The sequence below is a fragment of the Armigeres subalbatus genome, unplaced genomic scaffold, assembly GCF_024139115.2.
Source record: "Armigeres subalbatus isolate Guangzhou_Male unplaced genomic scaffold, GZ_Asu_2 Contig486, whole genome shotgun sequence".
NCBI classification, from domain to species: domain Eukaryota; kingdom Metazoa; phylum Arthropoda; class Insecta; order Diptera; family Culicidae; genus Armigeres; species Armigeres subalbatus.
Window position 1 is genome coordinate 594,439 of NW_026943245.1, and position 19,696 is coordinate 614,134.

Sequence of the window (19,696 nt, forward strand, 5' to 3'; positions counted from 1 at the left end):
ACAACCTAACCACCTTACTACTAATCACTGGCGGCGCCAGAGCTCTGGTAATTGGCGTGATGAACCATTTTTAATTTGGCGTCAGTTGTAAGGACTACAATTAGAGATGTTAATCAGTCAATTAAAAAATATCATGCAATTTAAAAAATTACGACATTTTAATTGTATTTTAACGTCTATAAAATGCAATCGTTGAATGTATTGAAAAGGTCTCTGGAGATTGTTTGGAATGTTTTTCTGAAAACTTCCTATTTAAAAAAATATTTCAGGTATTTCTTTGAAAACCATCGAGAATTAAAATCTAGAACAGAATTTCTTTGACATTCTTTAGAAATTTACTCTATAGGGATTTACCTAGAAAATCTTCTAGAAATTACTTCAGAGTTAAATCTTCAGATTCTTCTTGAGAACGCAAAGAAGCAATTCGTAGAAAATTTCCAAAAAATTCTCCGGAAACTCTTTTACGAATTCTTTTAGAAATTTCAATAGAGATTTTTTTTTTGAATTCCTCATGAATTCCTTTTAAAATTTCTTCGGAAAAACTTTGGAGGAGGTTCCAGGAAATCCTTTGTAAATTCTTTTAGTAAAACCATATGAAATTTCTTCCAAAATACTTGCAGAAACTATTCCGCAAACTTTGTTGGAAGAATTTTTCCGAGAATTCTATAAAGAATAAAATAGGAAATACTAAAGTAATTTCCAGATGAAATTTACGAAAGAACTCTTAAGGACAATCACGGCAGAGTCTAAAAATGGCTGCCATAATGGTCGTTCTGTCCCTCAGCTCGCGGTTTTCCTCGCACAAACGTCTATTTATATATGATTAGCACATCTGGAGCCTATTTTTTTGTGTATGCTGCAAACATGAAAAACCGCTTTTCGCTATTGTCTGTCGTTTGCTTTTGAAGTTGTGTGCCCCTGAAGATCTCAAGGAAATGCCAATTAAATTGCTGGAGGAAAGTTCGAAGTAATTCTAAAAATGAAATTTAAAAAAAATCCTGGATGAAGGTCTGAAGAAAGCTTCCGAAGGGAAATTTTTAGGAAGAATTTAATAAGAAAAAAATCTGAAATAATTTCTGAAGCAATTTCTTAAAAAAGTCGAAGAAATCCAATCCAATTTCCGCAAACATTCCTAAAGCCATTTCAAAAAGAAATCATTAGGAATTTCCGAAGGAATTCTCCTAAGGCAGGGCTGCCCAACGTACGGCCCTCGGCTCAATTTTTTGTGGCCCGCGGCATGTAGGAAAAATAACCTCATGATCGGCCCGCCAGCTTTTCCACCTGACTCCAGAAGTTTTATTATTATTCATTATTCAATATGTTAGTTTTAAATCGAAGCTCGCGATGCAAAACTATTCATTTGAATTTGAAACGAAAACTAATATTTTACATAATTAGAAATAATTACATAAGTGACCCCAAGACACAAAAGGTTGATGTGGAACATCGCGTTTGCAATAAAGATTGGTCAAAGTAGTTTATATTCACGTTGAAACAATGAAAACCGGTTTGCTTAATTTGTCCGGAACGTTTTGCTATATTGAAGGAATAAAATCTGAATCCAAGCATTCTATGAAATATGATATTTGAAAGGGCCCAGGTAGGAAACAAAAGTTGATAGAATTTCAAAGGTTTCAATTCAAAATTATATTTTTTATTCAAATTAATTGTACAATGGATTATAGAAGCAACAAACTCTTGAAACTCGAGCAAATACGAAGTCAAAAATTGTAGTACGGACCTGTTTTGCTGTTAGTAAGATTTTGGAAAAACGGATGATTTTTTTCCAGGATGGAGAACTTTTAAGGAATGCATTTCGATTGTTGTTGACATCGTGTGCTAGAAAAAGCCTCCTTCAGTAGCATCAGTTTGCGCGGAACACGGTGAAGAGTAAAAGTTCTCGCAGAAGATTTGAAAGCTAAATAAGGGGTCGTTCAACAATTATTTAAAAGGTCTAGGGGGGAGGGGGTCTAAGATTTTGTGACACTGCATATATTAGGTATACAAAAAAGCCTGACAGAGGCGGGATGGTGGGTCTGGAAAGCTCAAAAAGTAGTGGACGTCATATTTGAATCGCCCCTAACGTAAAAAACCCGTCGCTTCGTATTCTACTCTCTCTCAAGCGATGAAAATATCGTCGTAAAAACGTGACAAACGTTGGGAAACTCATCCCCCACCAATTATAAATAATGTTGACGGAAATGAAAGCCGAATACGAAGACTTGCTGTATTTTTGCAAATTTCATTGACTAAGCCTTGGTACCATCCTTGAGAGATTTTATTTTTTTCGAAAAGAAAATAGCACTGCAAGATAAAGGAAAACCACTGCCCGAGCTGAATGATCCTGAATAGATGAGAGACATATTGGCTTTTCTAGCAGATATCGCCAAACATCTCAATTGAAAATAGTTCGTGCAAATCTGTTTAATTTGATTGAACATTGTTTGAGATTGTTTTAATTTTTTTAAAAATATTAAAAAAATTATGTATAAAATATTTTTTGGCCCGCCAGCAAGTGTGAATTCTAAAAATTGGCCCGTGGCTTGAAAAGGTTGGGCAGGCCTGTCCTAAGGAAACATCGGCATGTTACCCTGAAGAATTTTCCATAGGAATTCCGACCAAAATTCCAAAGCAATTTCCGACGGAATTTCTAAAATAATTTCCGAAGAAAGTCTTAAAAGAATTCGTTATGGAATTTCTGAAGAAATCTCCGAAGAAATTACTGAAGAAACTCTCAACGTGCAAGTATTTCTTTTTAAGGTTTCCCTAAAGGAATTTGTGAAGGAACATATTGATCCATTTTCAAAATTCAAAGAAATTCTTGGTGGAATTCACAGAGAAATTTTAGTACCGTCAACTGGGGGGAAGATGATCATTGAGGTGAAGATGATCATTTGATGTGTCAGTCAAAAGTGCCAAATTTTTTTATGAAACGGTAGTCAACAATATTCTCCGTTCAAGTAATGTTACCGGTAGGTAGAAATCCGAGTTTTTCGATTATAATCATGAAAATGTATTTTGTGGAAGAAAAAGAAAGATAGTCATAAATGACGCTATTTTCGTTTTAAATATTGACTTCGTAGACTTTTTACGTAGTAAATTCAACATTCATACAAATAACCTAGTGTATTTTGACTACTAGGTCATAATGATTTTAGTAGGGCTGTCTTGATCAACTTCACCCCAAACCAGATTACTTAAAAAATGTGTGGTAGTTTAATTTATTTTAATAAATGCGAATGCATTTCAGAAAACTAAAGTTGTTGATTATTGCAACGTATAGCAGTACATGTTTTGAAAATATTTGTTTCGATTTATAATGTAAATACACATTGTTATTGCATGTTTTGTTTTAAAAATGATCATCTTCCCCCCAGCTGACGGTATTTTATAAATTCCTTCAAGAGTTCCTTCTGGGTGTTTTATTTAATTACAGCATTTTTTCCTTGATAATTTCTCCTCTCGTATTTTCTAATTTGCCTGGTGTTACGTCACCAGATTTTTTTCTTTCAAGATTTAAAATATTATCGTATGTGATCTATCGGAGTGCGCGAATGTTTCATCCTGGATCAGCTTTTTTATAAATGTAGGACCGCGAGTTAGATTTCCCCGTGAGGAAGCAGGAAAACGTGATGTTTGTGCCGGATCATAATCAAGGGTGTTCAAAAGTGTTGTTTGGCAAAGTCAAAGAGTAATATCCAGAGCGCTTTTTCCATAATAGGAGATTCAATCATCTCAGGTCTTAGCCTTAAAGCATTTCTTGTTTCTATTTAAATTAACATAAAACGTGTGATTCTGCAAAACAAGTTCTGCTCAGAGTTGGCCGGTTCACTAATGCAATCCAATTTTTCGCCTAATTTGCGTGTGGTGGTTCATAACAATCGCAAATTTTTTTGAAAAATATCGAGAGGGATAAGTATTTCCGAAGTATGATGCTCTTGTTCAAGCCACTAGAACAACCTATTGAATATGACCCTGACATCAGCAAGAATCTACTGGATGCGTGAAGCAGGATTTTATTATCCGGTATTTTTTTATTTCACGATATTTTCAATGTAACTAAACCCATCCATTGTGATTTATCACAAAGTTTGTTGCATGTATGTAGTTCTCAGTCTTCACATGGAACAACCTTCCCCCGTTTTGTTCCTTCCGCACCTGCCCGTCTTGTAAAGTGCTTTCAAAGACCATCTTGCAAAATATGTGTAAATCAATTCATCTCTAGGTTAAATCAGCTCAAATTTAATTGTTGTTGCTGATACAACCTTAATCATCTGACAGATCTTCAAACAATACTTTTCGTAGAATAAATAAATTCCTGGCAGAGATCCTGAGAGAATTCGTTCAGATGCTCTTGAAGGAATTCTTGAAGAAATATTTAAAATTTATATGAATATTTCAATAGGAATTTGTTAGGAAGTTCCATTGGAAATTCTTTTGATGATGTTGGATAAGGAATTTCTAAAGAAATCTCAAAGAAATTCCAAAACAATTTACAATGTTCTAAAAACTCAGATGTCAATATGTATATTATACGGAAGATTATGATTTGAAAAATGTATTGGAGGTAACTACTATCCTTTGATAGGACTCGAACCCATGACCTTCAGTACGCTAGACTGGTGCTTTTAACCAACTAAGCTACGAAGGACCTCCGTCAGCCTTCGCAACTTAGCGGCTACTGAATGAGCAATCGAAGGAAAGTAGTTATCTCCAATACAATTTTCAAATAATAATCTTCCACATAGTGTACATATTCACATCTGAGTTTTCAAAACATTATAAATGCATGTCCATGTCGGGTGGTATAATACCCTGAAAATAGGCAATTAATTTTGATTGAATCAAAATAATTTCCAAATAAAATTTACGGAGGATTCCTGAAATAAATTCTAAAGGATTTTCTGAAGAGATCCCCGAAAGAATGTTCAAAGGAATTTTCGAAGGAATTTCAAAAGCAATCTTCGACGGTCTAAACGAATTTCTCCCAGAATTGCTAAATAAAATCCAGAGGAATGATCGAATTTTCGAAGAAATTCCTGGAGGAAGTTCTGAAAAAATTCCTAAGGGAAATTTCGAAGGAATTTTAAGAATTTCTTCCTAGAGTTTTCTGGAGAAAGTAGTGGCAGAATTCTTGAAATATATTCCGAAAAAAATCCTACAGGAATTTTCAAAGGTAATTCAATAACAATTTCCGCAGGAGTTTTAGTTGTTACTGAAATAAATTCTAAAAGAAGGATCTTCCAAAATTTTCTTGTTATTTTTTTTTTTAATTTTCCAAGAAATATGATGTGGAATTTTCAAAAACAATTCCGGATTTATCTCCGATGCAATTTCCTGATGATTTTCAGAAGAAATCTCTAGAAATTCCAAAAGCATTCTTGGGGGAACATCCAAATAAATTCTTACAAAAATGTAAGAATGTTGGAAATAACTTTAGATATTCCTTTAGGAATTCTTTCAGAAATTTATTTGCAAACTCCCAACCCTCAAAGACTCAGGACGAACGGATTTTTTTTCAAATGGCATTTCATTGTAATTGTTATGTTGTTATAGCCACTGATCTTCCTATTTTGACCCCTGAATCCGACTCTGGTCGAAATTTCAGAAGGTCAATTTCGATTGCAAATAGCATTCTTCGAATTCCTGAAGTGTTTTCATGAAATTTTGATAGCCGCATTCCCAGTTTTGGCTCATGCTCTCCTTTTCTTGATCACTGAATCCGGTCCTGGCCAAAATGCAAACAGAGTTATTCTAGTTCCTTATGGATTTTCATGAAGTTTGAGCATCCACATGTTCAGTTTCATTGAATTCGGTGTTATGGCCCCTACTCTCCCTATTTTGACCTCTGCAACCGGCTCAGATCGAAATTTCAGAAGGTCAATTTCAAGTTCAAATATAATTCTTTGAGTTCCGTATATATATTCATGAAGTTTAAGCAGCTGTATGCCCAGTTTCATTATAATTGGTGTTATGGTCACTGCTCTCCCCATTTGACCCCTGAGTCCGGCCCTGGTCAATTCAATTGAAAATATTTTTTTAAAACTCTGATTTGTAAAGCTTGAGCAGCTACATGACCATTTCCGCATGCACATTTCATTGTAATTGATTTTGTAGCTGATACTCTACCATTGTGACCCCAGAAATCAGCACTGGATTCAGTCAATCCGGTCCTACTCAAATGGTGAAATCATCAGAATCGACTAGAAATCTTTACAAATATATTTTTCAGATGCTTTGATGGTTGATTTGATAAATTTCGGGCTTGAACACGTCCAGAACATTGAGGTGATGTTCGAATTATAGGAAAAAACACCCCCGCGCACACTTATTTTTAGCAATAACTCGGATCTAAACAGGAATTTCGGTCTAAAAATGTATCAGGGCAAAAATACAGCTATTCCCACTGAGCACAAATGAAAGCGCGAGGAATTCCGACGATCAGGTGCCATGAATGCGAGCCATTTGGAAAAAAGGTCCTTGAGGAAGATTTTCTTTGGAAAATACTTTGGGAATACCTATCGAAACACCTTCGGGAATTCCTACAGGAATATCTACGGAGATTGTTGCAGGAATTCGGAAATTGTTTTAGGAGAAATCTTCTAGGAATTCCTTGGAAAGTCCAAATTATTTTCGGAAATTCCTTTCGAATTTTTTTAGAAAATTCCTTTAGAAATTACCTCGGAAATGCATTTTTTTTAAATAATATAAAGTTTATGCTAAGTAATTCCTGAAGAAATTTCAGAATGAATTCTCGAAAAAATTACGAAGGAATTTCCAATAGAATTTTTGGAGAAATATCTATCAGAATTTCCAAAGAAATTCCAAGATTTGTCCAAAAATTCTTTCCCTAATAACTTTATGAAAATCTGTTTTTTTATAAAAAGCGATTTCTGCGTATATAATTAAATTTCAGGGAAAATATCTGATTTGGTCTCGTGCCCCATCGTGCCCCTGCTTAAGTCCACCAGTGGTACTAATATCACCGGATGGTTTGTGTTTTTGGACCCTCCTAAAGATCTTTCGAGTGGCCACGCGAAATTTGAATAACTTATAACTAATTGCTATGATTTTTACGCAGCCCAAAGCCATACACATAATAAATGTCAACATTCCTAGGCTATTAGGATTTAGAGTTAAAGACTCAATATGGGTCACTTGATCCCTTATTACTTCTTCTTCTTCATTGGCATTACATTCTCCACTGGGACAGTTCCGCCTCGCAGCTTATGCCCAGGAAAGTCGAGACAATTTCCAATCCAAAAACAATCCAAAAAACCGGGAATCGAACCCAGCCACCCTCAGCATGGTCTTGCTTCGTACCCGCCCGGCTAAGGAGGGCCACTCATTAGTTACCCATACGGAAATTCAGCCAAAAAAAATATTTTTTTTATTCCAGGTGTCTAATTCGAAAAAATATTCATCAAGTGGATACCATAAAAAGATACAAAAGATACCATAAAAGTTCTAAGATTGCATGAACTATCGAATTCCATAACAAAACTCCTTCATGAGAACGCACAGCAAGTAAAAAAATCTACGTATTTTGAAGGAAAAAATTTTAAAAAAAATCCTGCTTCATTTTGCATCATTTACTTAATTGGGGAGGGATCAATTTTTCCCAAATATTTTGAAATTCGATTTTCTACAGCACTCAAAAAAAACGATTTTGAATCAAAAACAACAACAATATACATACTGTCGAAAATTGATAAAGGTGAATTTTATGTTTCTCAGAAAGTCTGTGCGAAAACCGCTATTTGTGGCTGTAATATACCGGGGATCCCCCGATAATTTGAAAGTAAATTCGGGGTTCATTTTTACTTTGAACTTCTGGTGAATGACGTTTGAACCATTTTTAATTTGAACGATGTTCAAACGAACGGGGTTAAAATGAAAAAGTGTTCAGATTAAAAACGGTCAGTTAACGGAAGTCCACGGTAACGGAAATGAGAATAGGGGCTCAATTCTACCCAGTCACCAATGAGCCAACAATACATTCCAGGCTAACATCAGCTCCCGTTGCCCTATGATCATATTTTCAAGTATGCCTCATGGCATTATGCATTTATCTAGAAATGCCAGGATTTGGACCAGAAACAACAAGATCATTAGAAGGTGTGGTATATACTTATTATTTTTTCGCATATGGTAATGAATTAGCACTATAACGCTATGAGGGGCTGTCCATATAACACGTGGACATATTTTCAGCAGTTTTACATTCGCTCCTCCTTCAACACTCCCACATTTTTGAAAAATTTGCAATTCTAACCCCTAAACTGCGCACGTGGCATATGAACAGCCCATTATTACGAAATACCTATGAGCAAGCAAATAAAATAATAATTCACCAGCAAAAATTATCCATATGATAATACCTTCGACATCTCATCGCGAAGTGAATGGCAAGAGTATGTCCTTTTCTCGCACCGGAAATGATTACCTGGTTAATGAAAACATACGTCATTTGATCTATAAAACAGTACAACAGATCCGAGTATTGTGTTTGTATGTCTGTGTATATACTTTTTGATGCAGACAATGGGGCCTAAAGTGATAATCGAATAAAAATTCAGCAAATTGATGTGAATTTATTTGTCGTTGGGGTAATTTAGGTTGAACCAGTTTCAACCGGGTGGACTTGAATCATCGCTACGATCTCGGAACACGTTTGTTTATCGGGATTTGAATTATATTCATATTCGGAAGTGATCCTGGAGAGAAATTAAAATATTGGAAAAATGGGAGATTAAAATCAAGCCTTTTCCTTTCTTCAAAACTTTAGTAAATGCTAAAATAGATTGAATTATCAAGAGTATTATCAAGGTAATTATAGAAATTACCTAAACATGATTTTGTTTGAGAAACTGCATATATGACATTTTTGGCCAAAATGAGATTTTTAATTTATTCTGAATCTTCATCCAAATACGGAATATATGTTTTTTTCGTTTGTTCAAGAAACTACATATTTACGCGCACTTTGAAGAGCAATTATGCAGTACTGATTGCAGTTTTTTCACTGGCAGTGTCTCAGGATGGTGATTCAAAATATACGGTGCCAATTTGTCTAAAAACAGTGTTTTGCTGTTTTCTCGAAATCGTGTAAAATGGATATATGCAGTTTCTCAAACAAATGGTTCAATTAATGTGACTACTCGGGAATGAAAACCACTATTCGAACATTCAAAATGATCCAAATCATAAATTGCACGAAGAAAAACATCGTAGTTTTGCAACACTGCGTTCCCGATTCCCTACAACTAGATCCAGGCAAAAACAGAGCAAAGCGAGCCTTCGCTCTCTCGTCGGTGCAGTAGAATCGAGGTCATTGAATCGTAAACAAGCCAAACAGGATAAAGCGAACCGAACCCAAGAGGGAGCAAAAATAACACAAAAACGGGCGAAAACAAACACAATGTCAGCAATCGAATAGTCACTAGTACGAAGGTTCCTACGCCATAGGAAGCGCTTGGGACTGGCTACGCTCCGAAGACATAAGCGCAGGCAGGCGGAGACCAATAAAGAAATAAAGAACTAGGTATCGTATCGCTGCAGATAAGTTGGTGACATCTCTGCTGGCATAACAAAGCGAACAAATATGCAACCAGGTTGCAAGTGCTATATAGGGCGAGGTGTCGTCGTCGTCGTTGTTTGCATGCATTCTCACAATCGGTGGAGATATCCCGTCCCGTTGCCCGAGCTCGCAGGTTTGCTGCTGATTTGCAACGAGTGAGTGCCGCCGCCACCAGATAGAACTAGAAGGGCAATCGTTATGTAAATCATATTTCAATGTTAAACAGTCGTACTATGGGCCAACGGGAAAGGTTGGACGACAAAAGGCGGAAAATGATTTAAAAGCAATTGTGCACAGATGAGGACTAAAGTAACAAACAGTGTGATCATTTGGGCGCACTATTGTTTTATAAAATGAGATTTTCGTGACTATAAATTTTCGAGAAATAGAAATGTAATAAAATTAAGGTGGCGAGATTGGCCAATTTTGGCTTTATCCTGTCAGTAAGGACAAAAGCAAAAAAAAAATAAGGTTCCTGTTGACTATTTTTCTAATTTTGTTTCAGTTTGTATTTCAGATGGCATCTCTTCTGTTGGCCCTCTCATTTACTCAATGAAGGTCAATAACAATAGCTATATCTTTGTGGTTACTTTTATTGCAATTTGCAATACAATTGTATCTTCCATCAACTGAAATTGTACAAGCGCGGGCCAGATATCGAATATCGTTAGTACAGGAGTTACACTTGAACCAAATTGGTTTGTGATCGATTCTATACAGTCTTCTGGCGACGAAGTTTTTTGTGGTTGGAGTAGAAGAATTAACATTAGCTCAACCGTAAATTTTTGAAAACCTGCCGAAATAATGATCTGCTGTAATAAAAAGAATTTGTGTTTAACCGCAACCGGAAACCCGTTAGTTATAACGCAATAACTCGAAACATATCCCCAAAACAGGTTTTTAAATTTCAAACTGTAGGTTGATAAAATTCATTGTTGCGTTTTTAGATATCGATGATTCCCCACTGAAGGTGTTGATGATCAGCAAATTCATCGATATCTGATCACAATCATGAATATGATCCCATTCACGTTGTGGAGATCAACCAAACCAACAAAATTGATCAGAACATCCGAACATCAGTGGAACTCCTTCTAACCAGTATGCAAATTGTCCACCGGCTATAGGAGAGCATATCCCGTGATGACCAAATTGAAAATACAAATACATAAATTTTGCGACACGTAATATGTATATGTCATAATTTTGCGATCATGAGTTGGAAAATGACACCTGCGAATCGAAATGACCCCACATTGACATGGTATTACGCGGAGCCGTAGCGTGGGTTCCCGGCGCCCTTGGCGAAATCTGTTTTGGGCGCCTCTCTCTTACTAAGAAAAAAAAGCGCAATATTTTACATTCCACTATAATTTTGAATCTCTTTCAAAAGCTAGATTCAGGTTGGTGGATTGACGATTCTTAAAATAACAAGAAGAATTCGGCGATATGCCCCTGAAAAAAATTGAATTTTTGTGAAATTTTAACTATTTGCAAAACATGTAAGGAACCTTGCAGAGTCGTGGGCATTTCTGGATCATCGTATGGAATCTGTAAAACCATCTAGAACTTACTGAAAGATCATTAAAATTGCTGAAAGTTCTTTACTCATGATTCCTTTCAGCTAATATTGTCCATAATGGCTGTTAATTGAAAGAACTGAAGTACTAAGTCCGTCACGGACAAGGGGAATTTTAAAATCGTGAAAAATCATATAGAAATTTCATATGAATGGGATAAGGAAATTTAAATCTGAAGTGGATCGGTCGATGTTCAAAATTGCTATCTGATTTCTGATCAAGAAAAATCCAGCTTTAGAATGGGTCTGTCAGTGGTTTGGAGGCACTGTTGTACTTCGTTGGGTCAATAAAATCCAACTTTGAAGTGGAGGGAATCGCCTAGGATAGGATGTGCCAATTAGTCATCAAAAATCGTACCGATTTTCTGTCAAAACCGTACCGGTTGCTGATTGGGTGAAAATGACAATCGATTACTTCGATTAGCGGTATCACATTTTCAAAAGAGCAGCTTGTTGTTTTCTTGGCCGTGTTGCTTAAAAAGTTTGTTTTTTGATTTTTTGGGCAAAATGAATTTATGCTAGACTGCAAAACATGTATGCATGATTCTCAAGGATTATGCTAATTTGAAATACTCGATTTGAAGCATTGTTAAGCAAGTTTTTACCCATTTCACTGTAAAACTCATCTAATTCCATGTAAAAACTTGTTGCTGATAGTACGTAGCATCTTTGTTTTCAAAATATGGAAGAAATGAACGAGAAAACATTAATTTTATACATATATTATTCGGCGGATTTTGCATAAAAAATATTCGGAAGCACTGGACACCACCTCGTCGAAGCAATCGACTGAGGAAACAACAAGGCAGTCGCAATTCAATTGTCACATCCTACACTGAAAACCAAAACTACCCAAAAGTGGGTTGTTTGCACTCAAAACCGTGGTTTGGGCCAATAACCTAAATTTGAGTAAAATGACTTTTCTAGCACTAGATAGTTTGCCTTCAATCCCATGTAAATAATTTACCCAAAGCTGAGTTTAATTCATCCAAAGCGGATCTTAATCAACCCAAAATTGAGAATATTGAATTTACTCAAATTTGGGTTATTGGGCTGAGCAACCTCGGTGAGGTGTTTGCATCTTGCTCTAGTTTTGATAGCAATCATGGGAAAGAAAGGGAAAACTACCCAATTTTGGGTAAATTTTTTCTGCGATATTCTCATCAGTGCGTATATTGAACTCAAAGTTTGGGTTAATTTATCTGTCCGTGTAGGGAATCGCCAACAAAAACAAGGAGCGTAATGAATTGAGTGAGTGCTTTGATAGTGGATATTGTATATAAACTTTGCTAATCTACGAGAGCCTTGATGACCAAAGTAGTCGTTTTATCAGCCCTGGCCGATACTCTCAAAAATCATGCGGCTTAAGCGCCACTACTTTCGAAGACCGCACGGCACGCCTATACAAGATCACACATTCCCTCCAACGTTGCAACCAGCAATGCTACGTTGGACGTCCTCTTCTCATCAGTGGTAACTTCAATCAAAGGACACCCTTCGGAATGCAGTCAACTAACCAGTGACATTAGGTGTCCAAAAATGGAAATAATCCGATCCACAATTTTTGAATATGAGATTTTCAGACTTTTTCTAGATGGGCTTCAATTGAGTGAAGTAGGCTCTGATTGAAAGAGGTCGGGAGAAACCTTTCTGTCCACGCTTCTTACCTACCTCCAAAAATAAAAAGAAATTTACTTTTATTTTGAACACCCACCCAGGGGATGGCAGATTTTAATACAGTTCTGCCTAAGAACCTCACCGCAACTGTACAATAATTGGGCATATACAATTCTGTAAGCTTTTATACAAATATCGTATTCAAATAATACAGATGTGTACTTTTTTAATACAATATTTGAATAAAAAGCTTACAGAATTGTATATGCCCAAATTTTATACAATAATTGTCAGATTTGTTGTTTGGGTGAATTTATCATGAAGTTGTGGTTTTAGCAATTGTGTGTTGTGATGAATATCGCTTGTCATAATATGACGATAACATACGTTCTGAACAAGTTGGTGAAGAATGGAATGATCTTCACATTGTGTTGCTAGAAATCAGCATTCGGCATATGGATCAATACTAATCCAGATCTTGGACGGGACTTGCAAAGAGGATACAATGTAACTTCATGTGCAACCAGCACCTTTTTTGAGTGAAAGTATTGGTATCCCTCAAAAAGTATATTATTAGAGTTAAAAGGAATATTTTTTGTTTGCTCTACATTTCTCAAACTATCTTCATCATAGATATTTGAACTTGGTAGTTGTTTTTTTTTTATTAATCTCCCATGTTGCTCATAATTTAGTAATAAAACAAACAACACATTTAGTAACCAACTAAAATTGTTCTATTTATTCGTAATTCTTGATTTTGGCGCCCGTCTGAGGGCTGGCGCCCTTGGCGGGGGCCAACCCGGCCAACCGCACGCTACGGCGCTGGTATTACGGCATCTAGAATCCGGTCCGTAATTGATAATTGAGAAGAGAGAAGTAATAAACAAAAAATTCCCTTTGACATCCAGAGAATTTCTTGTTGAAATATTTTTTTTTTTAAGTTGAACTTGTTTGGTTTGGCCATTTGAACGACGGCCACAAGGCTGAATGTGTCGAACCATTACGTCGAAAGTCATTTTTTCCGCAATGGACGTTGGCAGATAGGGTCAGCCAAACGACTTTTACGACCAAACGGTATTGTCGGTCAAACTAACGGGCTTGGTGGTCATATGGCTACTGCTTCTGCCTCATACGCAGAAGGTCGTGAGTTCAATCCCAGGTCAATACTTATACCTACAACTTGATTAGTTCTAGCAGGTAACAGTTAGAATTCGAAATGTGTGTGTGTGTATCTTCAATCTAACCCCCACTGTCCGGCAGTAGTATTATGGAAGAAAGCTTCATGTAACAAAGTCAGCTTTAACCCAGGAGTTATAAAGTGTTAGCTCTACTGCAGCTCCAGTGACCTATTTCAGACTACCTGGTAACTCACATCCAGTCCGAGGTCACTTTAACTTACAATAAGCCCCGCCTGTTTATGCTACCATCATCAATTGGATAATGGATCCATAAACAAACTTCCGGATTTTAAAATCCAGCGCGTATTTAGTTTTGAATCATATTAAAACATATTGAAACAATCTCACCAAATTGATCCAATTCCGTACAAATGAACTGAGGAAGAGCAGATTACAACGAGTGTCCACGAATAAACCACTACTCTTCCAGCGCTATTCCGACTTCCGAGCAATTCTTTATTGATCCATATTTTCCTGGTATTTTCACAAATTCATACATGTTTTCACCAAATTCATCCCCGTATTCAAACTACACAAACGATTTCGCGCACTCAAATAATAATACACTTGAGAAAAAGTCACCAAACTCGTAAATCTCAAACTTCAGATAACTTAAACTTTTTTCTTCTAGTACATATGCAAAAAATACACATCAGCCGAATCTTTTTCTTGCGGAAACGAACAAAAACCGTGACAACAAATTTAAAACCAACCATCCGCGCGCATGGCTTGCTGCGATCACCAGGTAACAGTTAGAATTCGAAATGAGCCAAAAAGCTCGTTTCGGCATCCAATTAGAATTTCATTACCATCTCATTGGCAACCCGTTAACCAAGACGAACCTCTGCCGTAAAACCTAACCACAGATTCCAATAAAATTCCGCAGGAACTCGTGGCGAGTGCAGAGGTGTTCTTGGCTTGCAGTGGGCGAGTGACTGCATCATCAATTCCTTCCCATCCCGATGACCGTGAGGACGTGGCCAGCGCCGTTATTGACCATCCAAAATACGAGAGCTGTCGGACTGTGCACATTGAGGTTGGAGAGCAAAATCCCATGCTTCCATCCATTGGTTCCCTGTGCAATTGCGATTGTTCTGGTCTGACTTTGGGAACGTATCCGAAAAGTGTTGGGCCGGTTATGTCATTTGACCGAACAAACTATTCGTCCGAAACCCATCTGGCGGAAAATGTCATTTGGCCGAAATGGACAACTGTTCGTTTGGCGGAAAAGACCATTTGACTGAGAGTCATTTGGCAGAATAAGACATACGGCCGAAAATGCAGTTCGGCTGAACCGGTTCTTTGCCGAATAGATCATTTGACCGCAATACCCTAACAGGTCGTTTGACCAAAACAAGTAGCTCCGCCCAATAGGTCATGTGGTCTAAAATTGCATTTGACAGAAAAAGCCATTTGGCCGAACGGGTTGATATTATAGGCCACATTCCCCAAAAGAGATTCTGGGCCGGTTGAACTACTAGGCTTTATGTAATTTTCAGCCAAATGGATATTTATGCTAAACGATCAATCATGCTAAACGAAGTTTTCGGCAATATGACCTTATCGATGCAATGACCGTTTCAGCCGATCGATATTTATTGGCAAACGGATTTTACGGCCAAATTACTAGTAAGGACGAACTACGATGTATGCCCATTTAGCCAAATGACATTTTTGACCGAACCATTTTCGATCTAGTAGCCGTTTCCAACTATTTGTGGTATCCGGCCAACTGGCTTTCCGCCGAATTTCTTATGGATTATACAACAAATGCCCAAATCGAACAACTCGATGCCAAATGAGAAACGATAAGTTAGTCGTCTCAATTCCCATTCTTCACTTCTAATTTTTCTCTCTTTCTTCTCATTTTTTTATTTTCATTTTTCACAAAGAAAAATGAGGAGTGAGGAGTGAAATGACTCAATTCTCACTTCTGATTTTACATTCCTCTCTTCTCACTGTGAAAGTGAGAAACAAGAAGCAAGAAAGCGCAGTGAGAAGTAATAAGTGAGACGTCTAACTTTTCACTTCTCATTTCTCAGTGCTCACTCCGCATTTGTTATCTCACTTTTTGATGTGCATTTCGCGCTTCTTACTGTGCAATTATCATTTTCAACTCCACACTTGTGACATTCACCGTTGTTTAACCAAACAACATTTTTGGCCATATGACCAGATTTTCAATCATCATTTACGTTCGTATGATTCGTTCGACCAAGCTACATCTTCGGCCTTATAATCAGTTCAGCCAAATGACATTTTCGGCAAAATCGCCTTTCCCGCCAAACGACTATTTCGGCATGCTCGGCCAAATGACTTCCGGGTAGCTGGATTTCGGCCAAATGGCCTATCCGATCAATAACTCAGCCTCGGTCAAATGTCTTTTGACCATTCGGGATGATTTGTGATTTGATTTTAGCGAACAAAATAGCTGGCGTTAGTTTTTATCTTTCGATTATGAAACATTGAGGTAGTCTGCTAGTCTGCGAGGTAAAACGGCCTGTTCCTCTGTACACGGGACAAAACAAAGCTTTTAAATGAGACAAAACAAAATTTGCTCTTAACCGAGACAAAAATTCCCCAAACTCTTAATTGAGACAAAATGAAACGCCCCTTCAAATTAAAAAATTGTTAAAACAAAATAGCTTCTGTCCAGATTTACATGTTTTGACTATTTTGAATTCGTTTTGCATTATGATGAAGTATTTGTGCCTATCTTTCTATATTACTTAAACTTGATGTCAAGACCACGAACTTATTTTTGTCTTCAGACAGTTTATTTTATGTACAAGACTGAGTTTAATTAAAGTTGAGCCATATTTGTGCGTGGCTCGTACTTCAACAGTTTTCTACTTTGAGGACTGATTGGCAAATAGAGCAATTTCATTGCCAACAATTGAAATTACAATGCCAATAAAAGAAAGGTGATCATGTTATTTTTAATATTTCAACTACGTACTAAGTTTGTGATAATTTCTCTTATATTTAGTGAACATCAGTCATCAAGGAAGCGCATACAAAAGTATAACAATTGAGGTTTGTCCGTGTTTCTGGGTCATTTTTTTTCATATTTCAATTAGGCGAAAAGCTTGGATTGCCAATAATTGGTATTTTCTTCGAATTTCAGGAAACTTTGAAAATCACAGAATATAACATGTAAAACTTCTCAAATGTCTTCTAAAACGGTTTTAAGCGGATATAAGAAAAATCGAATATCAACATCATGAGAAAAAATATTTAAAAATGTTTATGAAAAATAATGTTCAATTAAAACCAGTTATTAAATATAAAATTTAAATTTTAAATTTAATCAAATTTAAATTTAAAACCAATTAATCAATATAAAATTTTATTAAAAAGTAAAAACATTTTAAAACAACGAAATTGCTTGTAAATCTATGTATTTGGAAATAGAAACTAATAATTATAATTATGGTTTTTTCATTTCATGGCATTAAATAGTACACATAAATTTTCAAAATTTTGATTTCGTAGTTTTTCCATACCGCTTTTTAGTATGACCATTGATGTTTTGTTTTGATGGAGGTTTCAATGATATCGATTTGTAGATGATATCGCTAAAAAAAAATTACTGCACCGAACCAGCTAATACAGTTCTGCATAAGAACATTACAGAAACTGTACAAAACTGTACAAATTATACAAATTATTTTATTTTAATACACTGCGCACATGTGTCCCATATGGATAGGAAACCCATTAAAGATGAGACAAATATGCGGTTAAGGCAGCACAGTATCTGTATAAAAAGCTTACATTTCTGGTAGGTTTGTATATGCCAAGATTTTAATTGTGAGATTTGCTTTTTGGGTGTGAGGATTTTACTAATTTACTAAATGTGGCCATATGAAAATAAATGTACTAATGTGAGGCAACGAAATTGTCGAATTTCAACCAAGTCTACCAAAAAGTTCTTTCCCATCAGCAATTGTCTTCAAATTCCTAGCTATGGCCCACAGTACCCCGCCGCAAATGGCCCTCGCGCTCTAACCTGTCTCATTAGATGATGTTCCGTTGCATCGGCGATGGTAATCAGCATAGCCGCTCAGCTCGCAGCTTCAACAACTCCTGACCCCCGGCCTATCGGAGAACACTTTCGAGTTATTTAAACAACAAATGTATCACCTTCAGCTGATTATAAATGATTCCGATGCTCCCGTTTATTTTTAGAATGCACCACTCACAATGCCACAATGTTGAAACGTGCAGAACAACGTAAGAGAGCCGTGTGTTTGATCTTTCACGCTTTTGTTTTCTTGGCTTGATTATTTGCACACAGAGGGAAATTTATTTCTCTTTGAATACACTTTTCTTCAACTTTCACACATGTGTGACCGGGGGGAGACAGTGGATCAAAGCAATCATTGATTTCACTCCGACGACAATTCCGGGCCTCATCAAAGTTGGCCAACGCGATGCGATTTTCCACGCACAATTTCTGGCAAGGCACACTCGGATTTCGATTTTCTCCGGGCGCTCTGTTATGCATTCGGTTTGGTTCAATTAAATTTTCATGCTTTTTTGGTCGTGTTTTCTTTCACACACTCACATAAACACGTTCGATACAAATGGAAATTGGCACTGCAGCAGCAGCTTCTTTTGATCTTCCTCTGTCCAACTATTTCTTCGCAGACCAATTATCGTAATAGCACTTACAGTGTCACAAACGATTAGAAATTATCCAATTTCCCAGCATAACATCTACCAGCGGGACCCACGGGTATGGTAGCTAAGAGTTTCCTTTCCTGTCAGGAAATAACAAAAATTCTACGCATACGCGAGGTCGTCTCCACCCACGAACCCACTACAATACTCCTGGAATCACACTTCCCCGTTTGGCGTCGACGACGGCGGCGGCGTCGGTTGCAGAAGGTGCTACTCTTCGAGCGGACAGAAGTGAACTGAGCCCAGTGCCAGTTGTTGGTCGATTTGATCCGCACGATACGGCATCAGAAGCTGCTTGCTGCCGCAGTATAGAATTCGCTGTAGATAGGAGGTTTATGAGGGTATATCGTGTGCGGTGCTTATGACGTCGCACAGAGTCGACAGCGTTGCCGAGAGCCGAAGAGAACGCATATGGACGAGAGAGGATACGGTTTGTTTGGTTTTTGCTGGGGACTACAGCTGAGCTCGATGTCAAAATGCGAAAAACAAGTTGAAAGGGGAAAATGCAGCACAAAGAGGATTGTGAATGACGTTGTGCGAGCTATGGGCGAGTTTCTGTCATAGCTGTAGAACTGGCGAAGTGGTTGTTGTCTGAGATATAAATTAGTACAAATTAGTACATGGTTTGTTGGGATGCTTAAAAACAGTGTATTTAATGATATTTGTTATATTTATATATTAATCAAAACCCACATTAATTCACATAGCAGTGATACTGATACTATTTTTTACAGCTCGATCAGTGATCTAAATTAAGTTCAAACGTGATCAGGGGTGGAATTGCGAACGATATTAAAATTTTTATCGAATCGACTGCTTTTGGTCTTCGATTCGAACTCGATAATCGAATATCGTTCGAGGAAGTACTAGAATAACGAAGACTTTTGACATTACAGCATCAAAACAATCGAATTCGATAACGACTGAAGTCAATGATAAATATGTACTCGAAACCACTTTAGTTGTCGAATGATGATCGAGACGTTTGGTTTTCAATTGAAGTTCGCTATAAATTGAAGTTCGTTTGGCACAAATCCGTCCTAATAAAATGAGTAA

At 36.9% G+C, this 19,696-nt stretch overlaps 1 protein-coding gene across 1 annotated transcript in view; it reads right to left on the reverse strand.

The window, feature by feature from the left end:
- The window catches only part of LOC134204251 (E3 ubiquitin-protein ligase goliath-like), a 211,604-nt gene extending 192,651 nt beyond the window's left edge, over positions 1 to 18,953 (reverse strand). Inside the window, exon 1 of the mRNA XM_062679071.1 lies at positions 17,967 to 18,953. The gene's annotated coding sequence lies outside the window, so the exon portion shown is untranslated. The remainder of the gene's footprint in view (positions 1 to 17,966) is intronic.
- Between the last annotated feature and the right edge of the window lie 743 nt (positions 18,954 to 19,696).